At 31.0% G+C, this 27,419-nt stretch overlaps 1 protein-coding gene and 1 pseudogene across 1 annotated transcript in view; both read left to right on the top strand.

The window, feature by feature from the left end:
- The window catches only part of LOC145295950 (E3 ubiquitin-protein ligase RNF19B-like), a 197,538-nt gene that overhangs the window by 13,322 nt on the left and 156,797 nt on the right, over window positions 1-27,419 (top strand). The gene's annotated exons all lie outside the window — the stretch shown is intronic.
- LOC145296515 (U2 spliceosomal RNA) lies at window positions 17,105-17,312 on the top strand (annotated as a pseudogene).

Raw genomic sequence — 27,419 nt, 5'->3', positions numbered from 1 at the left:
AGAGAGTTCCACAGCCGTGCAGTTCTAAGAAAGAAGCTTTGTTCATGGAATCTACGTTTTGATTTAGGCACGGATAAAGAGTGGGGGAAATTATTGACAGTAGTTTCAGCTAGTTTGGTGTTTTCGTGAAAGATTGATGAGGGGGGACCAGAGAATGGAGTTCAGACAAGCACTTGCCATGAAAATAACGATAAAACAGAGACATGCTCGCAACATCTCTTCTGTAGGAGAGAGATTGCAGGCAAGAGAAAAGGTCATCCCCCACCAAGCCACGAAGTCTGTTTTGAACTCTGTCAAGGCAGACTGTTTTTAGCAGCTCCTGCCCAGATGTGGCAAGAGTATTCCATCCTTGGACGTACCTGGCTCTTATATAGATAGAGAATTGCATCAGCAGTGAGATATCTTCTGGAGCGGTAGAAGGATCCCACCATCTTTCCAGCGCCCTTGGCAACAGATTTGATATACCTGTTCCATTTAAGATCAGGAGTAAAGGTCAAGCCTAGAAGCTTGTCAAAACTTGAGGCCTCCTCAAGACGAGAGCCATTCATTTTTCAACTGATGCCAGATGGGGATCAGAACGTTGATGGTGTAGAAAGAGAAGCTTGATTTTAGATGCATTAAAAGTAACCAGCCACTCCTTTCCCCATTGTACCACGTGCTCAAGATCAGAGCAAAGAGAATCGGAGAGAACTTGGTCATTTACTGACTTAGGTGTGCTACCATAGATGGTAGTGTCATCAGCATAAATGTCTACAAATGATGTAAGGATGTGATTTGGAAGATCATTAATGTAGATCAGGAAAAGAGTTGGGCCGAGGATGGACCCCTGAGGGACTCCAGCATTAATACTGTGAGCTTTTGATTTTTGCCCATCAACTACTACTTTTATGAACATGTCAGAAAGAAATGATTTAATAATTAAGACATTTCCAGCTATACCATAGCTAGAGATCTTGTGAAGTAAACCTGTATGCCATATCCTATCAAGGCCTTAGATATGTCGAGAGCAATTGCCCTAGAAAGGTTGCCTCTGTTGAGAGATTCGCTAATCCTATGAGATATAACTGTAAGCACATCTGCTGTAGATCTAGCAGAATGGAAACCATATTGTTTGTCACTAAGAAGGTTATTTTTGCTGAGATTGTTGATTACTTCTCTATTTAACACAGATTCCAGCAGCTTACTCATGACGCACAGGAGACTTATTGGCCTGTACTGAGAGGGGGTTGAGCGATCACCTGAATTCTTAAATACAGGGCATACTGATGAGATTTTTCAGGGTGATAGGAAGCAATTCTCCTTAAGACAACGTTTAAACAGTTTTGGGCGCTAGTTCTGTTTGAAGTTTTTTTAGTACTATAATTGGAATACCGTCAGGGCCTGTTGCTTTACTGGAATCAAGGGATGTAAGTGTGACACAGAAAATAACACACACGCTATCGTATTAATATATAGATAATATCTTTCTTAAATTATATTTTTCTTAGTGATCCTGAATCTTTTTTTTTTTTTTTTTTTTTTTAATTTCCAGATTAAAAAAAAAAAAATTCTTGCATTGATGTTTACACCATCTTGCGTACAAGAAAAATGTTAATATTATATTTGAAATTTTTGTGAGAATTATTAAAATCACAGGAAATATTTTTTGCAATTATATTATTTTTTGGGGGGGAAATATTAAATAAACAATGTTTAATTCAATGATAATATCGATAGTTCGAATTTTTCTTAGAATATTTCATTTATTTTTCTTTCAATATTTCATGAACATTACGAAAACAAAACGCCCTAAAGTCCGTGTTAATGAAATCAATGATTTCTTTAACATGGACTTTAGGGCGTTTTTTCATAATGTTCATGAAATATTAAAAAAAAAAAAAATAATTGTTAATATATACAATGCTTTTTTTTTTTTTTTTTTTTAAATAAAAAGAATCCAACAAAAATTCATGTATCTTTTCTTCCTTTTTTTTTCAGCTTTAGAAAAGCTTTATTTCTTGTTAAAAAAAATACATTTTCACTAAATTAAAAAATAATAGGTTCATTATATTCTATGATTGTAAATTAATTAGGCACCGCCAAAACTGGGGGGGCCGGTCAGTACTTTTTGACGGACCGTCTTTTTAAAAATCTACCAAAAATCAGGTAATTATCCGATCAATACGAAATTTTCAGCGATTATTAGGAGAAGAATGAACTTTATAACAGTGTACTTATTTTTCATAAACGATATTTATATATATATATATATTTTTGCTTACAACCCCCCCCTTGTTTTGAAGTGGGAACAAATATGCTTAAAATAATCATCTGAAACTGAAATCAACATATTGTGTTATTGTAAGGGACAGAATTATAGATTAAAAAAAAAAAAAAAAAAAATTGTTTGCATACCTTATTTTGACGTCTGAATATCAGAACTTCGATTGTGTTTAATTATCCCGCTTTTGAGTTTTGAAGTGTGAAATTCGGTGAATATGTTAAGTAAAATAATTAATTTAAGTTAAGCAAAACAAAAAAAAATTTTTTTTAATATTTATACGAAAAAAGCTATTTTAAAATTTTTGATAAATAAATTAACAATTTTTTTTAGCGAGCCGAATAATGCATGACCATTATTAAACAGGGCATGCTTTGAATAATCGATACCAAAAAAAAAAATTCGATAAATATTGTGCCCTTTGTGTTAAAAATAGCATCATTTTTTTCGATCCCGTTTGAAAACGTTTGCCGCCTTTCGACTACGGTGGACCAAACGCGCTGAAATAATTTTTTTTTATTCAGCTTTAAATTGCCCCCCCCCCATTTTGGGGAGCCTGCCCCCCACACACATACACATTAAAAACCAAACGCATACAAATGGTCACCCATCTGGTACTGGCCAGCCTCAGCTTAATAATACATTGAAATTTTCGTCACTGAAAAATAAGTTTTTTTTGGCCTGTTTGGTCTTCCATAGTTTTCTTATCAAAAGAAAACGTAAACAGAGTCGATCTGAACTCTACGTCAACGCGAAATATTTGGTTACCTATATGAATAAGTGGAATTATTTGAAATTCAGGTACTTATATTATAATATTTTTGCATATTCTCTTAGAAAATCATCCTAAATCTTAGTTAGACAATAAATAAATTAATTAATTATTTCAAAAACCCTTTTTTTTAAATATTTAAGTACGTTTTTTGTGCAAGACAAAAAATGTCAATTGTTAACTTTTTGGGAAAATTTAACATTTAAAATTGAATTAAAAATAGTAGAAAAAGTTTTACATTATTCTGTTTTCTATATGATAAAATTCAGGGTTTTATCTTTCTGGAAAAAAAAAAGTTACTCAGAAATAATGGATTTTAATAAATGTAATTTCGTTTTAAAAAACAACAACAACTTGATTTTGCGGCCATTTTTGGCGGTGCCTATAATTAATAAATACTGAAAATAACATTAAGATTGGTTGATTTTTCTGAATTTTGAAATTTTAAATGAAGGAAGAGATCGAAATGTTTATGGAATAAACTTTATGTATTTAGGGATCGGCCATTCATTTTGCACGTACTTAATTAACACTAAAATTTAATTCATAAGAAAAAGTCAAGTTTGATGTTAAAAAATTAAAAAAACAAAACAAAACAAAACCCGCATATTCCAGCAGCTTCCGGTCGAGCCCGGACGAATAATTACGAAAATTCAATGTGTTGCAGTAAATGCATTGCAGTGCACCTTACGCATCGAATTCTCGTAACAAGTACCATTACATTTAAAACAGTTGTCCTTGTGCTAAAACGCTATAAAAAATACTTTTAAAATCTTTATTACAGCATTGAAAAAATAAGGATAGAAAAACGATTCAGTAGTTATGTCGGTACTTGTGCATTTTTGGTACCGTGCTGAAATAATAACGTTATTTTGAAAGCCATTCTTAACATCGGGAGGGTGGGTGTTTTGTAACTATTCTGTGCTTCCATCTAACAATTTAATAAAAAAGATATCGTGAAACTTGAATTTAACATGAAAAAAAAAAAAACTATTTAAAAATAGCGCGGTACTAAAAATGTATAAGAGCACACCGTTATGCCCAGTCATCTCTTTAAAAATCTTATGAGTAATTTAAGTGAAGGTTTTGCGTCATCAATGTCACGTCACACCCAGTTTGCTAAGTAGTTTTTCGTGTTGTAAACAAAATATAATCGTAGGAGGGGAAAGGCCTAATCTTTTTGACCGTTGACATATGCTGGCGTGTCGCGTCATTGCATTAAAATAAATAGAAAATAATTTTGCTCGTTCTTTACTTGTTTAGGGCGAAGTTAAAATACAGCTTGGTTATTGATACAGGGAAAATTCAGCTCTTCAAAAACTGGACAAAACTACCTGTATATAATTTCATTTACAGCTCCCCACGAATGATGGCGCGACAGGCAATCCTAGACAAAAGGCCGCTAAACAAACGTAATTTATTTTCGTCTATTTCAGGCTGGTCAACTCTGACGTCATCTGTTGCCTGGCAACGGCGGTGTACGTTGCCTGGTGATATATTAACAGATTGAATGCCACATGTTAGCTGAAGTTGTTTTCTTGGTCAGCGAAATAAAAATCCCATTATCTATTAATGGCTATTACGTAGATTTATTGGTAAAGATTACTTTTATCGGTGAAAATTATTTTTACGAAAAATGATTAAATTGAGAATTACTTTTAGTAAAAAACATTTTTTTTTTAGCATATTCATTTTAGTTCGTGTTAAATCATTTAACTTAAATGGTAATCGAATGTCACATTCGATTACCATTTAAGTTAAATGATTTAACACGAACTACAAATTATGACATTCGACGAATGTGTTGTCATCGGTAAGATTAACATTTACTTAATAGCCGGAGTAACATTTTTGCAAAATTTCAAACTGATCCCCTCATTCGTATAATATATATATATATATATACTAGCATGGGTGCCCGGCGTTGCCCGGGTGTTTGGACGTGTATGCTGAGCAAAAAAAAAAAAAAAACCCAAAACGGTCAATTTCTTTAACTTTGACCCCTATTATGACCCCTTAAAATTTATTGTTTTGGGCTCAAAGTTATTAAGTTAGATCCATGTCCAAGGAACCTTTATCTAAAATCTCAAGTGTTTAGACCCAAAATTGTCGGAGGAGTTTGGTAGAGTTCTCAAAGGTGAAATCGTTGAACTTTGAACCCCTTAACAGCCAAATTTCTGGCTGAAAACCGATCACATAGATTTTCCCAAATCTCAGTACCCTGTATATCAAATTTTGAGTCTGTAGACTTAAAATTGTCAGTTATTGCGTAGTGAAATGTGCACACACACACACGTTCACTTATATAAAACCTCTATTACAAAAAAAAAAAAGTTTTAAACTTTGTTATTTGGACTACTCTTTTTCATCCTGAATGCTGTTTCATAGTTTCAGCTGATGTAACTGACTGAATTTCTGGTATACCTTGTTGGGTATTGTTTCGCCGAACTCTAGAATCTGTACGGAATTTCCGATGGTATCATTTATTTAATTCTTGGTAGTAGCCTACTCTTGTTTCATCAGCCATGCCTGGGTAGAAGTCTTAACTAATTTGCAGTAATATTTTTAGTATCGCCCCGCACTGAGGATTGAACCTTCAACCTCTGAATTTACTTGGTACTTTATCTGTTGTGCCACGTCTCTATGTGGACAATTTTAGGCACTTGTGCATTTTGGTTATTTTGGATAATGTTTTTGTTTTCATTTTTGAATAACTCGTTTCAGAACAGTGGGAGATAAATAAAAAAGACTGCAAACCTAAAAAAAAAATTCTCATAACAGCGACTACATTAAATATGCACAATATCTTATTAAAATTTTTTTTTTTTTAACTTTGACCTGAAAAATCTTTTTGCAGTCTCAAATACTTCTGAGACATATCTGCAGAGAGGAAATGTATTGCATAACAAGTAAAAGAAATGAGATTCAATTCAGAAAAATGATTTCCAAAAATGTTTTTCGTGTTTTTAGTGTTTTTATTTAATGTAACATGTTTATTCAGCTCGAAAAACATACAATGATTATCAATGTATTGGAAAATTTAAAATGGCGCCCGACTCTCTCTTTGACATGGTAAGTTTGAGAAAAGGAGTTATAAATAAAAAACTGGACAAAATACGGTTAAAAACTCACTCAATATATGTTAGCGTGACATAGACTGACATATATTCGGTGAATTTTTAACGGTATTTGCATATTTGTTTATTTTTAACTCCTTTTCCCAAACTTACCGTGTCTAAGAGAGAGTCGGGCGCCATTTAAAATTTTCCAATACATTGATAATCATTGTATGTTTTTCGAGCCGAATAAACATGTTATATTAAATAAAAACACTAAAAATATATCCAGTTAGGTAGAAAAGTAACTTATCTTGCCTTTGATAACATTTGTTATATATTTGTTTTTTGACAACTTTTTCGAATCTGTGTACAGTAATACAAACCCGGATTATCTTTTCATTTTGGCTACATTAATTTTAACTGAAAGGTTTAACTATTTTTAATTTGAAGTTTTAATCACAAAATTACTTCAATATATTTTCTTTTGGTAACAAGTATTACTTTGTCAAATAACTTTATAAGAAACTTTTTTTTTTTTTTATGAATTATTTCAAGTGCATGACGAATGTGTGTAGACAAGCATGTAAATAAAAATATTTTCTAATAATTTGAAATCTATTGCAAATTTGCATAAATTCTTGACATATTTTGCGTCAAACCAAATTGATCAATTTCTATTTTCAATATGCAGCGAACAGTGCTTTCTCTTCAACAATACTTTGATATTTTTAATGACTTCAGAAAAGTTTGTATTTAAAATTTTTCTCAACCATTGTGATATGGCTTAATGTCACGAAAAACATTAAAACAACTTAAAATGATACATAAAAAAACTTATTTTTTATATAATGTTAAACAAATTTAACATTCAATGTAGGTCAAGAATGCGTGATAATCTGATCCTAATTTCCTTGCAAGAACTGTAAAAGTACTTTAGGTGACTATTAAAGATGCATTATTTTCTCATGAAATACTTTTCACCATTCAATCTGATTTCGATTTGTTTAATCCAATCTTTGAGTCTTGATTTCTGTAATGATTTGTGATTTTGGTTACATGTAACCACTATTAAGAAGTGTGTTGTAAAGTGAAACTTTTCACTTATTTCATGAACCGATATAGCTTTTTTTAAAAGCTGCATGTGCAAATTTGCTTAGGCATTTTTTTTTTAATCTTACTATTGTATATTAGCTACTCTGCATTTTTCACCTTAACAAACTGCTTTACTTTTTTCTTTTTTGGGCTTTTTGATTGGTTACTCAGAATTTTCTTTTACATTTTCAATTGATAGAGTAATAAATTTGCATGTTTTCTTTTAGCAAACACAAAGCAGCCTTAGGATAGTCTATCCATTCACGTGAAATCACCTTTTTCTTCACCCTATTCCCTCTGCTTCACTTTTTTTTATCAAGTAAGATCTTTGACTTACTTGCAGTTTCAAATACTTTTGCAAGCAAGATCTGATCCCACATTTTGCTAAATCCTACCCTCTGATGAGAAGGAAAGTATTTTTTTGAAATTCCGCGGATTAAGGACTATCCACTTATTTAGTGTTTCCTTTTCAAATTAAATATGTTTTTTTAACTCTTTTTCAAAGTATTTTTTAACATGTTTTATTAACTATTTACTCATATATATATATTGACTCTTAATTCACTACTATCAATTCCTTGGGTGAGCAGTTTTCGGTTGGATCTTGTTGTGGAATGCGGGCAACTGAAGTGATGCAAACAATTGGACAGACATAAGTTACAAGCACTGGAGATAATGGTACTTCAAACCACTGTACGGAGTTGCAAGTTTTTGTACTGTTGACCTCCGCTCCTTCTTAAATTTCAACAGCTTGTGATATGATGGAAGAACATCAGCTTCAGCATCTTTCAGGAGTAAACAAATGTCTGTGTAAATCCGTTTGGTCATTTTGCCACTCTTGTAGGTGGCAGATGCAACCTCCAATGAAACGTCTGTCTTGGATGGACTCCTTGCATAGGATAGAATATCTCATTTTAGCAACTTTGTTTTGAAGGTATTTGTTCTTCAGACCAAAGGCAAACATTTTGTTGAGGGAAGTGTTCTGTGCTTCAGCAGCAGCTTTGGTTGAATCCATATAGTCGCTCAGTCTTTGGTGTTGTTGACAGTCACTGACTTCCTCCGAAGGACGCTTTGCCTTCAGTACATAAGTGTGACGTTGGAACACTACCTTCTCATTAAATGACTTGGATGAACGATTTTTCCTTTGTGCTGCTGAAAGTCTTTGAACACAACTTTGATGTCAGATAGAAGTTTATCATTAGGTGGGACCTCTAGCTTGGATGAGACCTGTTTCACAATTTCATTGAAGTCTGCCTCTTTGTCGAATCGAGATCTCTTGCAGTTCTTGAAAATCTCAATGAGAGCAATGTTTGTGATGTCATTGATTATGATTGTGCATTTAAAAGAAAAGAAAATGTGAGATGTTGAAAAATGAGAAAAATGAAAATATTTATTATAATGGATAAATTTTGAAAAAATCAAGAATTTTTTCTGGTTTATGACCAATATTTGACTGAAAATAGCTTAAAAAAAGGGTAAAAATCAGGATTTTCCTGAAAACGGTGGTTTCATGGTTTTCTGATGCCAGATTTGGATGCTAAAAACATTAGAAAAGTGGTCTGGATTATGAAATTTGAGCAAGAATGACAAGAATTATCTGGATTTATGGTTTAAATGATCGTTGTAGATTGTCTAGAATTACGGAAAAATGGGCAAGTTCAAATTTTTTTAGTATGTTAGAAATTTTAAACCGTTTTTGACACTCCAATTTTGATTGCTTGTTTACTTTAGCAGCTCGACACTAGCTTCTTTTCTGAACCGAATAAAAGCTTTGTTTTCTATTAAAACACAAAACTTATTCAGGTAGGTAGAAGAGTAACATCTTGCTTTTGCTAACATTCATTTGTTATATATTTGAATTTTTTTTTACCCTTTTTTTCGTTTGTTGACTTCTCTGCTAAATCCTCGAAAATAGTTCTTTCAGTTTTATCATTAAACATTATCTATTTTTGTTGTTTCTTGGAACCCGTGACCAGAGTTAATAAACCAAATTCAATGACGTCAGCAGGTTACACGACATTAGTTCTTTGACCTTAATATATTACGTTAAGTTTACAACGAAGCTCACTTTTTAAGTACTCTTAGTTATTCCCTTTTGATAGAAGCTTCCTCAAACCTTTTTGACTGAGAACGTGAAGAGGAAATAAATTTTAAACACTATTTTCCTCATGAAATTAGATGAGCCATTCACATCGCACTGCATTCAGTTTTCAATCAACTTTTTTTCATACGAGTTAAATGAGTAAAATGGCTTGAAATTGAGTAAATGTTAATAGTAGTATGTAATTAGTGTTCCATAAGAAGAAAATGTTTCTATGTTCATTCTCTATTGAATTATTCCATCTCTTCAAATCTTTTTTTTCTCTCTGGAGCTTTGTGATTTACGTTTGCCAATTATTACCTGAAATATGTATAGTTTTATTTTAATTTTATATACAAACATAGCGTTTCAACTTTGTTACACAAGTTGACATAATTATTACAAAAACATTAATGTTCATGAATTGCGTTCCTTCTTTGATTACTGCATGTTTTCCTTGTACATGCTTCTATGTGATCCTTCCTGACCAAGAGAATGCTGCCTGTAAGTAAATTATTTCAAACTTTGAAAAGAACCAACTCAACACACTGATTAAAGATGGTGAACATTTATTCAACTTTATCTTTGTTTCAAATCACTGGCTAGTGTATATATGGGGGAAGGGGGTGATCAAAATCGCTAATTATATTTTGTCAGACCCTTATCATTTTACACTCCACAAGCTGCATACTCCAAAATGAATTGCCCTTTTCTTTCTCGGACTCTTTCATCCATGTGACGTACCTGTTTTTAATATCACAGTCTAACAATCCTTATCTTGGGTTTATATGCCTGCTATGCTGAGAGGGACCCTGGTAACTGAGCAAACCTAAATCTCATCATTCACCCAAGCCTGCATCTGGAAAGGCAACTCCAGTTTCTACTGTATAGCCATAGCAGATGCAGAAAGCTTTATTTCATGGGACAGAAGGTTGTCATTATCATCATCATCATCATCATCATCATCACCTTTTTAAAGGAAAGACTCTGAACAAGATTATTTCTGCCATTCATCAGAAGCAACCAAACTTGCCAATATACTTTTGCTCTTTTTTTTTTTTTTTTTTTTTATTGTCTTACTGTCTTTTTATCATTTACCCCTTTCTCCTTCCTCCAATCTGGCAATGATAATTATTCTAAAACTTGGCTATTTATTATTTCTTTTCTCATAGGAGTCGAATATTTACGTTGCCCAAACTATCAGACATTAAAATTATCTTAGTCTGGCACAAGACCATTACTAATTTTACATTAGTATCTACAAGAATTTGGTAACTTTGAATTCCTCGGTAGGAATCAGTCAACTTTATATAAGAAAGTTGAAATAAATGGTGTTTTATATTTCTTGATAAATTTAATGCTTCAGTTTTTACCATGAAAACCTAAATGTGACATGCACAATTCATACAATGTTATTTTTAAGTTCATGAGTTGTCGTTTCTTGGTTCATTTTCATATAACTCTAAAAGAATTTTTTTCTGTGGATTCAATGAAATAGAAATAACCAGATGAATCAATGCATTTTTAAAAACTGTTCAATCATTTCAAGGTCATACTCTTCACCTATGCCTACGTTGATCTTGTTTTTTTCTTTTCTTGTTCCTTTTCTTGTTCACTCTAAACCATTTAAGATTTTTGCTCTTTCTCTTTATAAAGAGATCAATAAAATGTATATTTGTATTTTAATCCGGCTGAGATTAAGCTGTGCTATTTGTATATTTGAATTCCTCCATTGTAATATATACACTAAGCAAATGTATGTTTGCTATATCTATTTTTCCCATCCTGTACCCTGATGATTAATTATAGCAACAAACAATTAGGATCATGATATTGATAAATTTTTTAGTCTCAGATTTTATAATCGAGTAAAGGAGATAAAAATATTTTGAACTTTTAAAGATTTGTATATTACAGTGCAATTTTCACTAAATTTTATTTCAATTATTTATTTATTTTTTTTGCAATATTGATTAACTATCAAAGCAGGTTCGACTACAAATAAAATGTTTTTCATGTAAATTTAACTTAACAGTCTACGCTATTTTATTTCTTGGTTGATCTTTAAAAAGGTTTACGACGCCTTATCTGCTTAAATTTTTAGAAAAATTTCCTGTTGACCACAAATCAATCCTTTATCTCTGTAAAGGCGAGTGTTGTCAATTTGAGATGCCATAGATTCTGTGTTCATATCATTTTAAACCATTTGTGTTGAATCCATTTCAAGTATTATTAGACTGTTACAATTTAATAGGTTTTATTGCTACCCCCCCTTCCACTTTCGCCTCGGTGACAAATATCTGAACCCTATTTGTTAAGCACATTAAGTGATGTTTTAGCCATGTGTGTGTTTGTGTGTGTGTCTTTAATTCTTATTCTGTTATCTATTTGATCAATGAGTTTTCAACAGTTGATCTAACCGAACCAATTACATATTTGTACTAGTCATGGTTTGCATCTATTTTAATGATTTGGAGAGGGTCACAAGTGACACAACACCCTCTTCAATTTAAAATTTTTTTGATTTGCATTAAATTTGAACAATGGATATTAAGATATTTTAATTTTCAATTTTTTTTTTCAATAAGTGGAGTACTAAATTTTAATATTTCTGATTTGCATAAAATTACATGTGACGTACAATACTGTCTAATGGAGCATTTATTCTAAAAAAATTAGTTAAAATTTTGTGGCCTTTTTGAATAAAAGATATTGCTTTATATTTATTTAATATCATTTTTTTAATCTATTTCTCAAAAAGGTCTGTCTGGATGGGACCAAACCGATCTGTAAAGTTGTTGGCACTCTTCAAATATGGGAGCTTTAGTCAACAAGAAATAAATATTCCTCAAATTTATTAAGAGGGCACATTGAAAATAAATGCATGACGTTTACTCTTTAACCCTTAATGTAAATTCCATCCACTTTTCACGCTTTCCATCTCCAAAAGCCTTAGAACTCAATTATAAATCATTATTTTGAGAAATGTTTATAGCAGAATAATCGGCTAACATGTTCCCATGTGGATAATATTTTATTTTTTTTCAAACTAACCTATTATCAGTTTTAGGGACAATCAACAGTATAGGGAAATTATTTTAAATTACATGAAATGCATATATAATTTCATTTAAAAATATTTGCCGTACAATGAAAGATAAAACTTCATAATACACACTATGGCAATACATGCAACTATTATTTGAAAGATTTCCCAATCCTGAACTTCAGACCTTCATTGTTTGGCTTTAAAGTTGAGGAAATTTTTAAAACTCCGTAGATGAATACTTCAGTTGAGATCTAATGTTTCACATAAGATTCATATATTATTGCTCTAATTAAAAACAACAAAATGACTGTATAAAAAGGCAATTTTTCTACATTGCTTTGGTAAAATTGTTTGGGTTTGTATTACTGTACACATAGATTCGAAAAAGTTGTCAAAAAACAAATATATAACAAATAAATGTTATCAAAAGCAAGATAAGTTACTTTTCTACCAAACTGGATATATTTTTCGTGTTTTTATTTAATGTAACATGTTTATTCAGCTCGAAAAACATACAGTGTTTACCGATGTATTGGAAAATTCAAGATGTCGTCTGATTCTCTCTTTAACACGGTAAGTTTGGGAGAAGGTGTTATAAATAAAAACCCAGATAAAATACTGTTAAAAACTCGCTCAATATATGTTACCGTGACATGTTGACATATATTCGGCGGGTTTTTGATAGTATTTTGTATAGTTTTTTTATTTATAACACCTTTTCCCAAACTTACCGTGTTAAAGAGAGAATTAGACGCCATCTTGAATTTTCCAATACATCGGTAAACACTGTATGTTTTTCGAGCTGAATAAATATGTTACATTGAATAAAAACACGAAAAATATATCCAGTTTGGTAGAAAAGTAACTTATCTTGCTTTTGATAACATTTATTTGTTATATATTTGTTTTTTGACAACTTTTTCGAATCTATGTGTACAGTAATACAAACCCAATTGTTTTTAAACAAATTCTTTTGAAAAGCCCAAATTATTCAAGAATATAACATTGTTGCTAACGTAAAGTTTGTCATTTGATCGCTTTCACTTTTTTTTTTTTTTTTTTTTTTTTGTCTGATGTTTGAGTCGCATGTCAGCACATGCCTGCAACGTGTTATGGCAATTTACAAAAAGGATTTATTTAATCCATAATTTGTCTTTTTCTGCATGAGTGAATAATGTAAACGATCTGACTCTGATGTGTTGGTTAGCTGATTACTAATTCTCTCTTCCTCTTTGATAAAACATTTTAGTTCCCATCACATCACTAATGCAGCAAACAAGGATTTTGTTTTAGTTTCGTTTTTCGTATACAGGTAAGATTCTTAAAGACATGGCCGTTTCTTTTATACCAAGATTTTACAAATTTTATCTTTTGTATTTTTATTTTTAAGCTCTTTATTATATCAAATTAGTCAATTACACACACACACACACACACACACACATATATATATATATATATTTCTTATACTATAAATGTGATCTATTGATGCAATCGTAAACTAAAGCCTATACTAAGATCATTTTTAGGAAGAGAAAAAATAGAAGGAATCTGATGCTGATTATTTTGTTTTACAATAATATGGTGTCTGTTTTCATGCTGGATATCCATCCACATATATATATATATATATATATATATATATGATTAGTTTTTTTGGAAAAAGAATTCCAGCAGAGTGCTCAATTAAAAGGAAAATCCAAATTTCAAGAGCGTACTTATATTTTGTGTACAGAAAGTTGTTAGTTGAGACAGGTCATTGGTACCGTCGGTTTCAAGCCCGATAATAAGGCCCGTTTAAGGTATCCTTATCGAGCTCTCTTCAGCCAATATTCGTCTCAGACGAATATTGGCTGAAGAGAGCTCAGACGAATATTGGCTGAAGAGAGCTCGATAAGGATACCTTAAACGGGCCTTATTATCGGGCTTGAAACCGACGGTACCAATGACCTGTCTCAACTAACAACTTTCTGTACACAAAATATATATATATATATATATATATATATATATAAACAATTTATATGGTAATATGGCTGGTTGAGTGGTATAATTTTTTTTTTTTTTTTTTTTTTTTTTGTACTTTGTTTGGCCCAGTCTTAATCTAAGGAAACCATTCATTCTCTTGTGTTGAGGATTAGTTATTCTAAATGTTTAATTATGCTATTACAATCAGGATTGCAAAGTCAGTCTAAGAATACTAGGAGTCAGAGTGAATATTTTAATTAGATTTTGATTATTAGTGAATATTTAAAGACTTTAAAAAAGTTAGAATTTTTGGAATCGTTTGAGTTTTTGCAACCCTGATTACAATAAGTGACTCAATCATGCTCTTAAGGAATTAACTGTTGAAATACAACATTTTCATTAATTTCAATTGCAACAATTAATTTGAAACAGTGACCATAATGATAGATTTCTTGAATAAAACTTCAATTTGTTCTTATTTTTTAAACCCCTCCCCATTTTGTCGTACTTAGTTGGGCAGAAAACAATTCAGACTTTGAAATAAACAACGGTTTGTTTACTTCAACATTTAAAGAAAATTGTTCTATATGTTTGTTGTCTCGTTTATTTGTATTTTAAGTATTCATGCATTTATTGTACCATAATTGAAAACTAATGAAATTATATTAATGAAAATATATGGAAAGAGTGCACACACTGGTAGGGACGCATATTTAATATTTAAACAAGGTACATTTTAAAGAGTCCGGAGATTGTGTGTGTGCATATATATATATATATATATATATATCTCAGACTCTTAGAGATGAACAAAAATGTTTCAATAAAAATTTAAAAAAAAACAAAAAAAAAACCCTTGTTTGCAAATATGAGATGTGCAAGACACTTTTTTCTTTAAAATAAACATTTTATACATTTTCAACTTCTGTGTGTTTCAAATAACTTATATTTTGGATGTTTGAAGTTTTGTTATACTTCATGACTTGAATGAATAAAACTTTGGAATAAATTGTTAACTTGAATAAATATCATTTAACGATTTAGTAAAATATAAGTGAAATACATAAACTAATAGATTTGCGTTACTTGCACTCCTCCCCATGAGAACAAAATTAGACAACATTTTTATAGTAGATGGCATCTAGCTCTCCAATAAGAGTATTCTGAATTGAATAAAAATAAAATTGCCTCAGCTGAGAAAGATCTCTCCTAAGGACAGAACAGATACTACACTTTGAATTGTTTGCAGAAAAGATTAAAAATTACATTTGAAACAAATTAGGCAAAGAGCCATCAAAAGTGTAGTGGAAATTTAAAAAAATAATTTTTTTTATTACATTTTCACCCCAAACAAGACACATTGCCACTTTGGTGTAGGGGGCTACTAACAGGGGCAACAACTACTGGGGTACTATGTAGGGATTTGGGCAGCAAGATGTCGGTTCACGTTGCACTTGAACTTCTGCACATCAGTACAGTTGGGGAAGCAGGGACCTGGAATGAAATTCCAAAGTCTAGCGGTTCTGGGGAAGAAATTACTGGAGTAAAAAGATCTTTTACATCTAGGGATCTCTACAGTGTGGGGGTGGGATTTAGCAGCCTGTCGGGTTTGTCGAGGGTGTTCACGGCGTTGGAGCACAAGTGCTTGCAGTTCGTCAGCATTCACCATTAAAATACTTGTAGAACAGGCAGAGGGATGCAACGTTTCGTCAATGGGACAGAGGCTGAAGCTTAAATGCCAGTTCAGGGCCTATCAGATTTGCGACTCTTTTGAACCTTGTCAAGGAGCGAGAGACTAGTAGCCGATGCATCAGCCCAAATATGACAGCAATAATGGTAGCCTTATAGAGGTACAAGATACTTTCGGGTGTTAGTAGTTTTCTAGCACGGTAGAGAGAGCCCACCTTTCTTGCAGCGGCCCTGGCAATGCCTTCAATGTAATTGTTCCAACTCATGTTTACTGTGAACATTAAGCCAAGGAGTTTGAAAGATGTACTCTCAGATAAAGAGTCGTTGGCCATTGCTATAGGTGGTAGAGAAGATTTCTTGTAATTATTGAATGAAACTAGTCTTGGCGGCATTGAACGTGACCATCCATTTTGTCCCCATTCCACTACAGATTGGAGATCATCCTCTAGTGTTTCTGCCATTTCTTTAGATATGTGTTCATTTGTTTTCCTATTGTGCCTGTTATAGTGTGGTGTCATCAGCATATATACCTATCTCAGAGGCAATTTTGTCGGAGAGGTCACTTATGAATATCAGGAACAGTAGAGGTCCAAGGATAGACCCCTGGGGAATTCCCGCATTTATATCATGTTGTTTCGATGTACGACTGTCGAGGACAACCTGGATTTTTCTCTTATCTAAGAAGGATTTGATTATGTTAAGTATTCTACCAGTGATACCGTATGATCTAATTTTCCTGAGGAGACCCTCACTCATGCCATATCCTGTCAAAAGCCTTAGATATATCTAGAGCTACCGCTCTGCCCTCCTCCGCTTTGTCCAGTGAATGGTATATACGTTCAGAGATTACAATTAGGATGTCTGCTGTGGAACGGGCTTGTCTAAATCCATATTGTTTGTCAGTCAGAAGTTTAGCATCTGTAAGGTGATGAACTAGAGCATGGTTAATTAAGGTCTCAAATATTTTGGCAAAAAGTGTGAGGAGGCTAATGGGGCGATAATTAGATGGGTCAGTTCTTTCACCAGAATTCTTGAATACTGGTACCACAGAAGCAGTTTTCCAATGGTTATCTTTGGTCATAAACGATAAAATATCTTACTCTTAACTAGAATCATTTCAGTTACTACAATAAAAACATTTTCTTGGCTTTTTGACCAAGATCAAAGTGTAGTATCTGTTCTTCAGATGCTGCATTTCATTTCTTGTTCTCTTGGTGGAGGAGCAGTCCTTCACGACTGAGACAATTTTTTTTATTTTTGTGCTTTTTCTCCACGTTAAAAAACGACCCTGGTGTCTAACTCTGTCCCGTGGGGAGGCATTGTAAATAGGTACAATAACACATCTACATCAGGGACCGTCCTACTTAAGATGATCTAAAAATGTATTAGAAATTTTATTCTCCATAAGTATATATACATACAAAGATTTCATTGGAATAAAATGGGGAGTGGAGCAAGCACAACAAACAAAAATATAGTATCTTCTCAACTCTTTATCAAATGTAAGACCTCTTACTGTTTTTCGGTTTGTTCAGAGCCAAAAACAAACAGCCTAGTCTCTAAATGGAAGTGGTATTTAAGTGAAAGAAAAAATGGGGATGGAGTTTGGAGAATGAGTGTTCTTTTAAGATGAATGCAATTTAGAAGCCGTTACTAGGGGAAATGGTAACTCATTCACTTATCTAAGAAGCTGAACTTATTGGAAGGGCTGGAGTTGGACAGCTCCAGGAACCATGTGTATCATGTTCAAGGCAGAGAACACATACTTGTACTTGACTCCTTGTCGTACACACAAGCTCGCTACTTGTATCCACTTATTTTTAAGATATTAAGATATTACGCTTTAATCCTAGTTGGAAAATCGAGTCATTTCTTTGGATAAATCATTTGATAGAGAAAACGGATAATTTCCTAGTTTACAGTTGCTCAGAAGTTATTGAAATTGAGCATTATTTCAAAACAAGATTACGTGTTATGTTGTATATTTTTTATTTAAAAATATTAACCGACATTTTTTAGGCAAAGTTTTATTGTAATGGTCATTTTTCTTTCAAATTTATGAAATACTATTTTGAAAGTGTGCATTAATAGTAATTGATAAAGATAATTCACTGTTAATGTAAAAGAATCTTTAAAAAGTTTTTTGTCCGACCAAAACGAAACTCAAAGAAGCAAAGACAAACAAAAAACAAAGGAAACAAGCCATCATGTTTGAAAGAAAGAAGGGGGGATGCCATGTTTGATGCATAAATAATTTTTTTTTTTGCACTGCATAATAAATTGGCATATAAAAATAAGATTTTAAAAGTATTCTTTAGCAGCTTTGGTGCTACTGTAATTCATACTTGTTTTCAACTATTTATGGAAGAGTAAAATGGGTTACTGATCTATTAAGAACCTGGAATGGTTTTGAAAGATAATTTGACACCGCATATGAAATGAGCATATACAACAAAATATTTAGTATGGAAAATTATAGTGTCATAATTTATCAAAGTTGGGTTTAATAAAATGGATGGAAGTTGAATGATGAATATTAGGAGAGGATTTAAAATAAATGAAATGAACAATTTAATTATTCGATAACGATTTATGATAATTATGTGTTGACATTATAGTCTATAGGGAAGCAGGCCTATGATAATGTGTCATGTTTCTTTGACAAACATTATTCATGGGAATTGTATTTGATTTTTAGGCACACAAGTTATCGGCGATTGTGATAGTTCTCCCTGTGAATGTCTTACAAGGAGGAATCAAAAGTTGAAGCTCAGCTGAGCATTTTCTGTGGAAATAACAATAGATTAGAGAAAGACTTGCAGCTTCACTTCTGTTAGAAAGGTTTATAAAGAACAGAAAGGAGTGTCCTCCACTAGTTTGCGAAGTTGATTTGCTCATTTGTTTTCAACACGAGTGAAATGATTTGTTTACAAAGAAACCTGAATGTATTTGTAAGATAATTTGGCAGTGTATGCACAATGAATGCATAGAAAAGGATAAATAAAGTAATAAAGATTATAAAAGCTCTATTTAAGTGACCTTGGTAATGTATTTGTTTTCAACTATTAACGAAAGAGTTAGGTAGTTGTTTATGAAAGAGCGGGAACACAATTTTGTTTGACACCACCTTCAAAGTTGGTATATTTATTATATAATAAAAGATGTTAAAATTACAGTTTAGCATCTTCGATAATGTTTTCAAGTATTAATGAAACTAGGAAATGGTTTACATGCTTATGAAAATCCTGTTCTCACAAAATGTTTTGTAAATAACTTTTTTTTTTTTTTTTTTTTTTTTTAAAATAAAAATATGAATTCAGAGTGCCTCATTTTGGGGAGCTTGGGTTGCAAGTTAATATAACTCGTTTTTTCTTTTATTATTTTTACCTTTTTCAAATTGTTATGTCATCTCTGTACAACATTCATTTATTAAAATGTATTTTATTTAAATAGGTCGCAAATAAATATCATTCGTTTTTATTATTTTGAATAAAAGTATCAATTTGTGAAAATCCACTCAAATTAAAGTTTTGTAAATATATAAACGCACTCTACATAAAAACAATCTTGGTTGGGAATAAATAATATAACTATTTTTTATTATTAAAAAAAAAATCAATCCAAACTTTAATTAAATTTGTATCAATATATATATATATATATATATATATATATATATATATATATATATATATATATATAAACGCATTCTTGTTGTTTAGAGGACAATGTGTGCGCAAAAGTCGGTCAAACCAGTGTTGACCAAAATCTGTTTTGTTTCTGTTTTTGCATTGAAGTTGATTGGAATCTGTATTCCATACTTCGTCCGAATTAATTCTTGTTTTTCTTTTTCTTAATTAATATTGAATGAAATTTAAATATAAATCGTATTCATTATTTTTCTCTTTTTTATTAAAGTTTTCATTTTTTTTTTTTTTTCATTTTTTTTTTTTTTTTTTTTTTTTTTTTTTTAAAGCTCTCCTTTATTAGTCTTCAGTCTGACTGCTAAACAGATTTTACTTGCTTTGCCTATTTTGCATGACGGCATTTTCTGTTAACAGGCCTTATTTCTCGGTGGTCGTGTTCAAATAAAATCTGTATACTTTCATCAATTTATTTCTGTTTTAGTTGAAATCTATATCCCCACCCGTTTGTGTCTAGTATGTCTTATCAGATGTTGGAAGCTTTGCAAAAGTTTGTATAATTAGGTTTTTTTTTTTTGTTTGTTTGTTTTGTGTTTTTTACTAACGTAGGAAGCTAATTTATTAGAAATTGCGTATTTGGTACAATAGTGGCAGTCATAAAATATTATTTTTTAATTCTGGAGGAAGAAAGAACCATAATACTTGACCTATAAACTTGATTTCTAGTTGCATTGCTAACATTTTTATCTAACAGATTCCGTTAACCAGCGTTGCCCGGTGGAAATATGCCCCATCTCCCATAAAAAATTAAAGTATGGTTGTTGTTGCCCAATTCCTAACTTCCTGTTAAGAACGGTTTTTAAAATAGTCACCCACAACTTCATTTTAAAAACGGCTTTCGGTATGTTAATAATGGCTATCGGAATAGACGTCTCATTTTGTGAGGAAGATGTTGTCAAAATATTTGCCCCAAATTTAACCTTGATAATCGTTGTCAGGATACCTACCCGCAAATACTACAGTAGCGTCCAAAAGTTAAGGAATGGTTTTTTTTAATGCCTTATAAATTTATCTATGAAAAAGGAAAAAAAAAAAATCTTTGAATTTTCCACTGTTCATTAATGGTAGTTAAATAAAAAATAAGTTTTTTTTTTGTTTTTTTTTTTAATACATATTAGTTTTTTTTTTTTTGTTTTTTTTTACATATAAATAAATTTAATTAAATTATAGGCGTCCAAAAGTTAAGGAACGGGGAAAATTATTAATGAAAAAATAAAGAATCCTTTCAGTATTTAGTGAAAAGCATCTTGTTTTCAATCACACTATGGCATCTTTTGCTGCAAGACAACCAATCGTTCACATGTTATAGGTGAGATATTATTCCAAAATTTTTTTATACATTCTCATAAATCAAGATTTTTGGGAGTTTTTTCTGTTGTCTTATCACCAATAATTTTCCAAACATTTTCAATTGGATTCAGGCCGGGGCTCTAAGCTGGCCAATCCATAACACAAATATTGGATATATTTAGCTCTTCTAAAAAAATTTTGCTTTATGGTACGGTGCGTTGTCTTGCATAAAGATATCGGAATCAGGAAGATTTTCTAATCAATTCTCTGTATATTCGGGTATTAACTTTTCCATGAATCTTCACAAGGGGGCTAGTTCCTTTTGGAGATATCATGCCCATACCATTATACTGCCCCCTCCAATTTTACTGTATTTTTAACGCACTTAGGGGGAGTCTTCCTCCATTTTTTTTCTTCTGACATGTGGTCTTTTGTCTGGTCCGAAAAGATTGAATTTAAATTCATCATTAAAATGAACCGTTTCCCATTTTTTTCTTCCCAAAACAAGTTTTTTCGGCGAATAATAATCTGACCTTTTTATTTTTAATAGAAATTAAAGATTTTGAGCATGGATTTCTTGAAAATAATCCAACTTTGTTTAATCTTCATGAGATCGTTTGTCAGGAAATTTTCTGTCCAGTTTTGGATGTAAAATCCCTGGATATCGAAGCCGCAATTTTAAAGTGATCAGAACAAGATGATTGAGTGATTTTTTTTTTTTTTTTTTTTTTTTTTTTTTTTTTTTTTTTTTCTCTCGGGGTCGGCCGGATTTTTTTTTCTTTTCAGTCAATGGTAAACTTTTTTTTTTTTTTTCTATTTTCAATAACCCGAAAAACAATGCTTTTAGACCTTTTTCAATATTTTAGCAATCTCCCCTACAGATTTTTTTTCATAATGGTCACAAATAAGCTCTTTTTCTTGTATAGATAGCTTTTTTGAATATTCGGAGTCAACATTTTGTTAAGTTGTTATTAAAATTGCGAAAGTTTGTATTAATTTTCCGCGTTCCTTAACTTTTGGACGCCTGTAATTTAATTAACTTTATTTATATGCAAAAAACTTATATGTATTCAAAATCAAAAATAAAAATTATTTTTTATTTAACTACCATTATTAAACATTGGAAAATACACAAAATAATTTATTTTCCTTTTTCATAAATAAAGTTAGTAGCCATTCAAAAAAAAAACAAAAAAAACGATCGACCGTTCCTTAACTTTTGGACACAACTGTATAAACCAACAAAAAATATTGGGGGTGGCAGTATTATTTGGATAGAATTAGATTTGTTCCTTGTGCGTGAGTAGAAATTTGGCGGCTACTGATTTAAAGTGCATAATAGAGGTCTTTATATCTCAAAAACTACTTGTATCTGCAAATGTAATGAGATTTTCTTAATTAGCATGGTTGAAAACCTAGAAAAGTCGTGCAGTGTCGATAAAGAGCCCGGAAAAGAGAAGTAAACAAAATACTTCACAGAAAGTATTTGTCTAAAATCAAGCCTAACAGCTATCGGAATAGACATCCCAAAGTATTTGCCCCAAATTTAACCTTGATAATCATTGTCGGGATACCTACCCACAAATGGCAATGTAAAAGAAAGCAAAAAAAAAAAATAGCATCGTGGAAACTGGTTCAAACTGTTCTGGTAGTTTGCTATGCAAATTGCACAGTTAATGCACTTGGAAATCTTTGTCAAATTCTGAAAACCTATACGTAATTTCAAACTGAACCTTTGAATTATTTATTATTTAGTCCACATGTGGTAGATTGTTTTGGTTATTTCAACCATGATTGGATCAAAGTGTTAATTTTTATGTTTATAATTATTAACTGTGATAAGGATTGAACTTTTAATCCCCGGAAAACTAACACTTAGAACTATTAACCAACATCCTTAAACATTATGCCATGAATCTGTGACCATTTCTAGTATGAATTTTAGGAGCTTTAAACCTAATTTGTCTTGATGTACAGTATTATTACTTGCTAGACTTTTTAGTCTATTAAAAACGGGCAAAAGTTATAGTTCATTGACTAGGATGGGTGCTTTGTCAAATTGATTGAATATGGTTAAATTTGTGCTCATTTTTGCATTAAATACAAATCCCTATTAATCTTTGTGGATCGAATGGATATCATACTTAGTTTGCTGCACCTTATAACAAAGGTTCATACAAAATTTCAGCCAGATTGGTCCAGTAATTTCCAAGAAAAAGTGGAATGGCTATACAGACAAAGAGAAATATAATATAGACTATTAAAATTCTGGATCTTGCTTGCTTATCCCTTGATTAATATTTCTTGTGTACATACTAGATGATGTCATCCATTAAAATTGATAGCTGTATGGAATGACATCACTAAAAGATAGAAGGTTGGAAGAGGTCCTTTATGATGTTTTATCTGTTTATTCCACTGCAGTCTGGTACATACATATGTGTAGTATTTTTTTTTTTTTTTTTTTTTTTTTTAATGGTATCCTAATAATTATTGTGTCCCATATTATATTTAATTAGTCACCCAATATATGTGGTGCTTTCTTGATGTCTATAATTTTTATATTATCCTACAAGGGTAGATATTTTCCCCTTTCCTTCCATAAGTGGTCAGCCATACCAGCTTTTCAATATCTCCATGTATTACATCTTTCTGATGTTCTAGCATTACTAGGGGTTAGTTTGAAATTCTGTATAGGTTCGTGAATTCAACATAAAAATCTCCAAGTTTTCAAAGATTTATTTTAAGTATCTATGGGGTTACATTAGCCCAAATTTTTGTGAAAATAACCACCAAGATGTGAATAGTAAGTCTGAATAATTTAAATCTCAAAGATTGATACATAATTTTATTCTCTCTCTCACTCACACACACACACACACACACATATATATGCTATATTAAACTGATAAGGAATTTCCTTTTTGCAATAAAAAGTAATATATATGTATATATATATATATATATGGCAAATTTAGTTAAGTTTTGCCAATAAATTGCGATGCAGTTGCCAGTTTAGAGATTTCTTGTATGGCATTCACTCTAGACAGGTTGAACCAGCTTCCTTCAGAGGAGGAAGTGTCAAGGAAATATTAAATTCATAGACGATCCCCAGTTGTCTGAAATTTAAAAAATTATATTTTGTTTATCTATATTCCTTGCATAAACGGCCATTATCGTTACATGTAATTTGAAAGATTCCGTTTCTGTTGATCCCTTGGTTGTTGTAGCAGTGTGAAAATATTTTCACAATATGATTAGAATGTATAAGTGTGTCTTAACTGTAATTTTTAATTTGATTTGAAAGCTTAAATTCAATATTGTAATGAATTTTAAATGTTTTCTTGGCCAGTTCAGAATATCACTTACTAATAATTAAAACTTAAACTGGTGTAGTACCAACATCTGTGAACATTATGAAGATACTAGTTGTGTTTAATGAGCACACAGTCTTGCAACAACCTATAGATGGCAAGATGGAACTTAATAAAACCATCTAACTTACATTGAAGACTCCATGGGCATTCTTAGCCAAAACTACTGTCCGAGAACAGCTGGGTGAACAACTAAATGCAGAAATAGTTTGAGATTGTCCTCATCATAAATACAAGGACCTATTAAACAGGATAAACAACTGTCCCAAACATTTCCATGAAACGATGATTACGAAGTTGGACTGGTTTACCACTAGTAAGGTTCTAAGGATATATCCCATATTAAAACTTTGTTTTTAATAAGTACTTTTTTTTTTTTTTTTTTTTAACTAAACGATTTCTGAATGCATTAGTATTTGTGCAAACTTTTAAAACAATCCTTTTGTTGTTTATCATCTTTTATAATTCTTACATTTTATTAGAATTGTCTCTGATAGACCTCAGATTTGTATTGACGCCTTTATATTAAGTCTATCCATTTTTGTCAACATGTTTTTGTTATGTAGTGTGATTCTTGATCTCTCATTGCTGGAAACGTGACTGATGTTTGAGTAATCTATTGGATTAACAGATTTGTGTAAATCTCTTGTTGTTACCAAATTTCTGATATGAACAATTTGATTAGTATCTCCATTAAATGCTTAGTTAGCTGATTCTAAATTAGCATTTTGTTATAATGTCCTACTTTATGAATCCATCGATCCTTTTAAAATTGGCCTTGTAGCTTTTCTTTATTGGATGGAATATATTTACTGTCTTGTAAATTCTATGAGTGAACTAAACTTTTGTAGATTTGAAAATAAAGTGTACATATATATGCGGTAATTTCTTTTCAAAACCTATTCAACCGACGTCCTAGATTTTAAAGTCAATACATTTTGTAAAAAGACATTATCAATCACGTGACAGTTAATAAATTGTTTAATGTGTACAATGAAAGTCAGAATCTACACAAGACGCATTCACATACCTGATATATTCTTTTCAGCATTATCTTGGACAGAACATGGGCAATTTTTATTTTATTCTATTTTGTATATTTTTTAACTAGAGTATAGAATATTCTCTTTATATTAATACAAAATGAAATCAATGTAAGATATAACTGAACTGATAAGTTGTTTACTCAGACAATATTTATATAAATATTTGAAGTTTGTTTCAATTGATAAATTTAGGGTTATCTCGTATTTTATATTCATAAAATAGAAGCAATGTAAAAAAAAAAAAAATAATGTAAATACAAACATTTCTAATGTTGATAGTTAAAAAGACTGACAGAAGAAATAACATTTTCTGTGCTATTGTATGGTCACACATTGATCTATTTAAAAATGAAACATGCCCAAATCCTTTTCAATAAAGGAAAGAACATTCATTAAAGGAAACGGATAGTGAAGGAAGCTAATAAAATTGAGGATTCTTGTTAGTTGAAGGCTGAAGTGTGCACTGTTTAACTATAAAAATGATCCTGGAATATAAATTCAAGCAATTAGCTTGATTTCTCTTTGGAATGAAGCACAGGTGCTTGTATATTGTATAGTCTTATACTGCATGCATACAGTATAAAGCAGGTAACACCTGATTTTTTCTTATCTGTATATTTTTATAATATAAGTTTTTTAGGTAAGCATTTAAATAAGTGAAACCATTAAATAAGTCTTTAATTCCTTCACGTTTAGCATTGATATACAAGATCAGTAAAACTAGTTTATTGACTGTTTAGTATTATTTCGGTGTTCATTTACATTTCTTTTAGTACTCTTGTAGAGAGAGAAAATATTTTTAAATAGTTGCTTTTCATTGAAGCAAATAACATTTAGAATTATTTAAAATGTCGAACAAAATTACTCAAACAGTAACGCGAGAAAAACTATTACTAATACTCTGAAGTAGAAATCATAATGTTGGTTTCAAATTTATTTTGCATAACATTTTTGTTTATATACATGCTGAAATGGGTACCATTTACTCCTATATTTTTCTGTAGATTTTATTTAACTAAGTAGATTATGTAAAGAGTTGCTTTATTGTTTTCTTTTAAGATATATGCACAAAATTATGTTTTAAAATGAGAAATTACATCCTAAATGCTTCTGATTTATTGGAGTTTTTTTTTCTTTAATCAATGTCAATTAGCTATATCGTTCACTCTGTAAATACCAATTTTATTGTATATAAAAATTGAATAACATATTTAGCATAAGTAAATGGGCCAATGATGTAAATGAGATTTCTTGATTAACTATTTAAAAATAAAATCCTCTGAAATAAGAATTTAAAAATCTTGAAGAAATTATTAGATAAATAGTGATGTGGTTTAAATTTACATAATCACCATGGTTGTATTAAGCATTTAATGTTTGTTTAAGTTCATGAAACTTGTCTAAGTGTTGAGGTGAACAAAAAATATTAAGTGATTTTTTTTTTTTTTTTTTTTTTTTTTTTTTGATGGGTATAACTTGCATATACCAGTGATAAGTTATCCACTTTTTCCCGGAATTATGTATAATAGAGAAAATGTGGATCTCTATTAAAGTTGCTTGAACTTCTTGGATGTGAGCCCCCCCCCCTCCTCAAAGAAAAACTGATTTCTGCCAGATCATTGGTCTTACCTCATTACTTTTTCTTTTTAAATTTATTTTTTTAATGCTATTTGTTTGGATTTTATTTCATTTTTCTTTTTCTGTTTTCTCTCCATCTTGCCTTTGCCATCTTAGGACGGTTCTCTCTGAAAGCTGAAAATGTTAAATTTTGAATGATTTATGATTGGAGTAAGATGACTTACCTCACACACATAGTTTTTTTTTTTTTTTAGTACCTCACACACATACTGTTTTGTCTTCATTTTGACTTTCTTAGATTGTAGGGTTTTTGAAGATTTTTAAAAAAAATTTTGCGCACCAAGTTGTGAAATTTATCTATTTCAGAAGTCTTCTATAAAAACTTATTTAGGTACTTGGTATACTAATAGTATTAAGTACCTCCTTTTGCATTTAAATTTTTTTTCATTTAATGTCAA

This window comes from Euprymna scolopes, chromosome 16 (assembly GCF_053919585.1).
Source record: "Euprymna scolopes isolate OS-2025 chromosome 16, ASM5391958v1, whole genome shotgun sequence".
NCBI lineage: Eukaryota > Metazoa > Mollusca > Cephalopoda > Sepiida > Sepiolidae > Euprymna > Euprymna scolopes.
Note: the sequence above shows the minus strand (reverse complement) of the source record. Positions and strands in the feature narration are given on the sequence as shown.